General features: G+C 34.9%; 1 pseudogene; it reads right to left on the bottom strand.

Annotated features, from left to right (window-relative positions):
- Nucleotides 1-2,740: 2,740 nt before the first annotated feature.
- On the bottom strand, nucleotides 2,741-3,242 carry LOC123579718 (annotated as a pseudogene).
- Nucleotides 3,243-5,851: the final 2,609 nt, after the last annotated feature.

Here is a 5,851-nt window from a genome sequence, read left to right on the forward strand (position 1 = left end):
ACACCAATGTGAGGATTTAACTTTCTCTTGCCCACTCCCCACATTTCAAACTTCCCATCACTCCCTATCTCAAGCATATGTTCTCCTAGTATCCAGTATCCCTTCATTTTATAAATGAGTAGTCCTATTTAATTGATTTTTCAGGAATGAATCTCATTTCTACAAACTTGGTGGTGACACAGAAATGTGGCATTACTGTATTTTACTCAAATCAAGTAAATCTGACACTAGCACTTCATCCCATTAGAGCAATGGGTTGTCTACCCTCAGTAACTTGTAAAGTGGTACTTCATCCTTCAGGAAGGACATATATATATGTCCCTAACCTACCACAATTGCTACACATACCTTCCTTTTCTAAGATGGCATCATTGAAGAGACCTTCCTTGTTTGAAAAGTAGTGCCACCTCCATAATAAATTTGAAGACAAAATTATGATCCTGTCCCCGGGTGTTATCAACAGATTTCCTTGCATTTTCAAGGTTGTGCCTCCTCACCAGAGTCCTGGGCTTGGCATATAGACCTCTTTGCTCACAGAATTTGAAGACCTCAGTTCCCACCTGGTCTCTGAAATATCCAGCTATTACATTTCTATTTCTGTCTGGTTCCTTCCCTCCATAAGCATGATGCCTGAGCCTTGTCAGACCCACCCAATTCTACAGGAAGGATGACAAAAGTGTCCGTCTATCTTCTTGACAGGAAGGGAAGAGAACTGTAAGAGAAAAAAAAAATACATACACACTAATATTTCAGTAAATTATCTTCCCCCATTGCAATTTTTCATGTAGATAGGAAGAATTTTTATTCCTCACCTTTCCTGGCAAAGAAGCAGAAAGGAGTCCCAGAAAATGCAGCATCCTTTTACCTGAACTTATTCATGAGGAGAAAAATGCAGTTTGCTGGGGCTTTAGCTCCACCACAAAAGCTTTTAGCCAAGAAAAAAAGAGGACAATTCAATAAACCAAGGATATGGCATTCAGTACATTATAGTTCTTCACTGAATCTAGTTAGGAACACTAGTTAGGATACTAGTTTGGAATGAGAAAGGAGAGAGAACAGATGCAGAAGCCCTTTATTCTTCAGCCATGTCCCTTTATTTCTATATTAATAATAATTCTTCACATAAAATCAATATTTTAAATTTTTGTGTATATTCTTCCCTAATTTTGTTTTTGTTGTTGTTGATGATAGTGTCAGAGTAAAAGTAAAAAAAAACAAAACAAAAAAAAAGGACTACTTTCTTATCTTTAGAAAGTGTCTAATATGTATGGTGGTATAAATTCTATTTTACTGGAACAGCTAATAATAACACTTGTTAATTTATGATTGGAATGCAATCAACCTGGCATTTTAACTTGGGGTATAGCTATAAGTGTCTCTATGCATTTGTGAATATTGACTATTTTCAGTTAACCAAATTATATTTAATTTCATCCTGGGATAGAGCTGTGGTTTGGCAACTTCTCCAGTGACAATGACAAATTGGAGGAACACAGCCAGCTACAAAATTGCCACTTACTAAACCCCTCGTCAATTCACTTCTGTGTTCTTTGAAAAGAGTGATTTCATAGCCTTTTCTCTACAGTCCTAATGCCCTTTGTAAGATAAATACCCTCCTAAATGGTCACATCTGCTTTCTTTTGGCCCCAAAAATGCTTAGTCAATGAAATAAGCCACCATAGCTACTTTCCTCTCTTGACATTAAATCAAATTTTGTGGCAAAGGAACATTGAAGACCAAATTGTGTGTGCTATTCATATAACTTGGATTACTTCAAAAGTCATTTTATTTTCCCAAGGTCTTTAAGAGCAGTTACTTTCTCATTCATTTATTCATTCATTTATTTTTTATTTATCCAACAAATATTTATTAGATGCTTCCTATATGCCAGGCACTGTGTTAAGTGTTGTAAATACAAAGATTAATATGTCACAGTTCCTGCTCTCAAAGAGTTCACAGTGTGTTATGAGAGACAACTATAACCAAAGAATGATAAGTACAGTGGAATTAGAGGGGTGAGGGTAGAAAGTGGCAGCAGGAAGTGGAAAAAAAACTATGATTAACTCTGCTAGGGCCTGAGGATATCAGGGAGTGTTTTAGAGATGAGGACCCTCTAAAGCATGGTCACACAGATGAGTTTTTAAGATTAGAAATGGGGGGAAATGTTGGGATTAACATGTGTATTACAATTAGAGAGTTGTACATAATTCTGATGGAACTGGAAGGAAAAAAAGTATAACTTGAAAGTGCTGATGAATAAGATTGAGGAGATGAATAAATGAGGGATGTTCTTATGTGTAAAGGTAAGGAGTTTCGATACTGTTCTAGAGGAGATGGAAAACAATTGTTGGGCTTAATTGGAGGGGGAGGTGTAATGTATATAATTTTTTTTTATTGTTTTAAACTTTATTAATTTTGAGAGAGTGTGCACAAGCAAGGGAGGGGCACAAAGAAAGGGAGAGAGAGAGAATCCCAAGCGCTGACAACAGAGCCCAAAGTGGGCTCAACCTCACGAACCCACAAGATCCTGACCTGAGCTGAGATCAAGAGTCGGAAGGTTAACTGACTGAGCCGCCCAGGCACCCCAAATTTGTACTTTTAAAAGATTGTTTTCATGAAAGTTATGACCAATTCTGGACTCAGAACAGAGACCAAAATCTTAGATCTTGGGGGTCTTTCTCGTGCTTACTTTTTATTACATTTCTATGAAATTCAACATTTTTTTTATCATTGTAACAGTTTTCATTTAATGTCATATAGAAGATACTTTATTCCTGCATCTTCTCAATTGTTTCTTCCTTATATTTGCCCTTTTCCTTTCCTACTTGGCGAGATTTGGCTTTGCATTCAAGGATCTTTTTGCGGTCTTTGCCCAGTTTTAGTCTAGTGATAATCACCTTGCTGGTGTGGATGCCCACGTGTACGGTTGTGCCATTGGCCTTCTCTCGCTGTAGTCATTCAATGTAGATGACGTATTTCCTCCTGTAAACCTGGACTACTTTGCCAATTTGCTGATCTTTGTAGTGTCCTCACACAACCTGTACTTCATCGTCCTTCTGGATGGGCATGGATCGAATGTTGTACTTCTGTCGCAGCTCTTTGGAAAGAGGGTAAGACATAATCTTCCTGCGAATGTGGGAAGGTGCACTGAAATGCCTTTTACGGTTCTTGCTCCAGTCAGAGGTCACAAACAGATTGAACTTCATGTTGGCCGCTACAGCTCCAGCAATGGCTGCAAAAGGGAAGCGAAATTCATCATTATTAATACAAGTCTTTTACTGTAGATTCTGTAAACCACTCTTTTTTAGATCTCACACAATATCTGAGCATCTCACTGGTTCTCACTTTCATTCAATGGTTCTTCCAATAATAAAGATAAGAAACAAGAAGACTTTAATGAAAGTAATAAAAATAGGAATATTGAATAACAGGACAAATAACAAGAGGTTATTGGTTCTCTTTGTGAGATTTTAGTCAATGATAGAAGTTAATTGCATTATGTGCAAGACTAGTTGCAAGTTTTAAAATAAAATTTGCAAGAACATTGACCTTTGCCTGTTTTAAGTATTTCAACTTTCACAATTGCATTTTAGATTATAAAACATTAAACAGGGGCCATTTAGTTGTAGGTGGTCAAACTTATATTTTTACAGTGGTATCCATTTCTTTTGCATTGCAAAACAAGGTTATGATCCAGAGAAGAAATTATAAGTTCTACATTTCATTGGTATTTCATCTATTACACGTGGCCTTCAAGAACACATTTATGTATAACCAAAGATATTTGGCTTCTGTAATTATAGCAAAAATATATTACCTCCAACAGTCTCTAAACATCAATGCCTATAGATGTTCATGCCTAGCTAATACAGATTCATCTGAATAATGGGCATTTAACCTATAATAGCTTACCCAAAACTGTATTATGGATTTGATAAGAACAGAAATGAACAAAATTATTTTTTAATAGTTAAACATTAATTAGGCCACAACTTTAATTTTAATAAATGCATGCGAGAAGATAAAAAAGATGGTTATAATATTTGCTTAACATCCTTCCACCTTCTACTTTAAAGTGAAGGTATCAAGAATAAGATGATTACTTGTATAATAAAATATGCCCATTGTATGGATTTTTGTGGCATTTTATTAAATGGCACTCTTTATCCTCATTGTTCACCAACTACCTCATTAAAGTTTTAAAAACATTAGAATTGAAAAAAAGAGAAGATTCGACCATGTAAAATTGTGAAAATTTAACAATAACAAAATATTAAAGTAACAAATGGCTTATGGACTCAAATCACCACTGATAAAAATATTTACAATAAAAGATTCAATCAAATCTATTTAGAAAACACCCAAATGAAAATGTGCAGTCATAAAACAAATCCAAAACAGCCTTTTTACATGGCCAACAAATATTTGAACAAAAATGTTTGATGGTATTAGTTACAACAATATCAAACTAACATTATTGTCTATCAGATTTGTAAAGCTGTAGAAGAATGATATGATGTGTTCTTAGTGCCTCAACACCAAACAGGTTGGATTAGAAATTGATATAACCTTACTAGAGAGAATTTTAACAGTGAATATTAAAAGACTAAAGAATTCCCAAATCTCTTACTCATCAATTTTATGTTTGAGGAATCATCCTAAAGGCTGTTTTGTTTTTAATTTTTTTTTTCAATGTTTATTTATTTTTGAGAGCACAAGCGGAAAAGGGCAGAGAAAGAGAGGGAGACACAGAATCCGAAACAGGCTTCAGGCTCTGAGCTGTCAGCACAGAGCCGGATGCGGGGCTAGAACCCACGAACCACAAGATCATGACCTGAGCCAAAGTCAAATGCTTAACCAACTGAGCCACCCAGGCGCCCCAAGGCAGGTGTTTTAAACTGTGCAAAATATGTTAAAATTAATGTTTCTCACAGTGTTGCTTATAAACAAGAAAAAATGCCACCTAAATTTTGAACAGATTAAAACATTGTGTCATGTAATCAGTACATAATACTGCAAGTGTACATTTAACAGTTTTTACAGTTGTGTAGTGTGTCTGATTAGTAAATAAAACTGGTACTAAATTATAGGGATAGCAAAATCTCATTTAGAATTTATTAAAATGTACATTAAATTGTATCTACAGATAAGAATTTACTAGATATTATCTAAAATATTAAAAATGACTTTATCCGTATTACAGACTTATTGATACTTTTTCTTTGTTTCCTTTTATTGGTTGTATTTTACTGTTTTCCATAATGATTATGGAGTACTGGCAAACTTTTAGAGCACCAAACATGAATACCAAGGAAGTTAGAAAGAAAGAAGAAAGAAAGAAAAAGAACACATATTAAGGAAAAAAATAAGAAAAATAATATACCAAAATAATGCAAACGTGCCTAAGGACATTTTGGGGAATATCAATGGAAAATAGATAAAAAGGATCATAGGAATCATGCTAAAGACCACAAGACTTGACAGAAAAATCACCAATACAGCTCAGAGGTAAAATACAGCAGTGATTATGAGAATGAACCATTTTGGAAAAAAGCCATAAAATAGTTTATGGTTAGGAAGGTTCTTATTTACTAATGGGGGGAAGAAAAAGATGAGACATCAAATTCTAGAAATGAGATTTTCCAAATAATGAGAGCTTTGCAAAATGAGTTTTACAATGAAAAAGGATCAGACTGCCCACATAAGCTTTGGGGAAAAGGCACCATGCTTGAGGATGGAATGGGCTGCTGCTTGTAAGGGTGCTGTAATATCATTACTTGCCTTCGAGACAGATGGATGATAGCTATATGAAAGGGGTGCTACATGAAATAGGAATTAAATCAATTCCTAA

The sequence above is a fragment of the Leopardus geoffroyi genome, chromosome A3, assembly GCF_018350155.1.
Source record: "Leopardus geoffroyi isolate Oge1 chromosome A3, O.geoffroyi_Oge1_pat1.0, whole genome shotgun sequence".
Taxonomy (NCBI): domain Eukaryota; kingdom Metazoa; phylum Chordata; class Mammalia; order Carnivora; family Felidae; genus Leopardus; species Leopardus geoffroyi.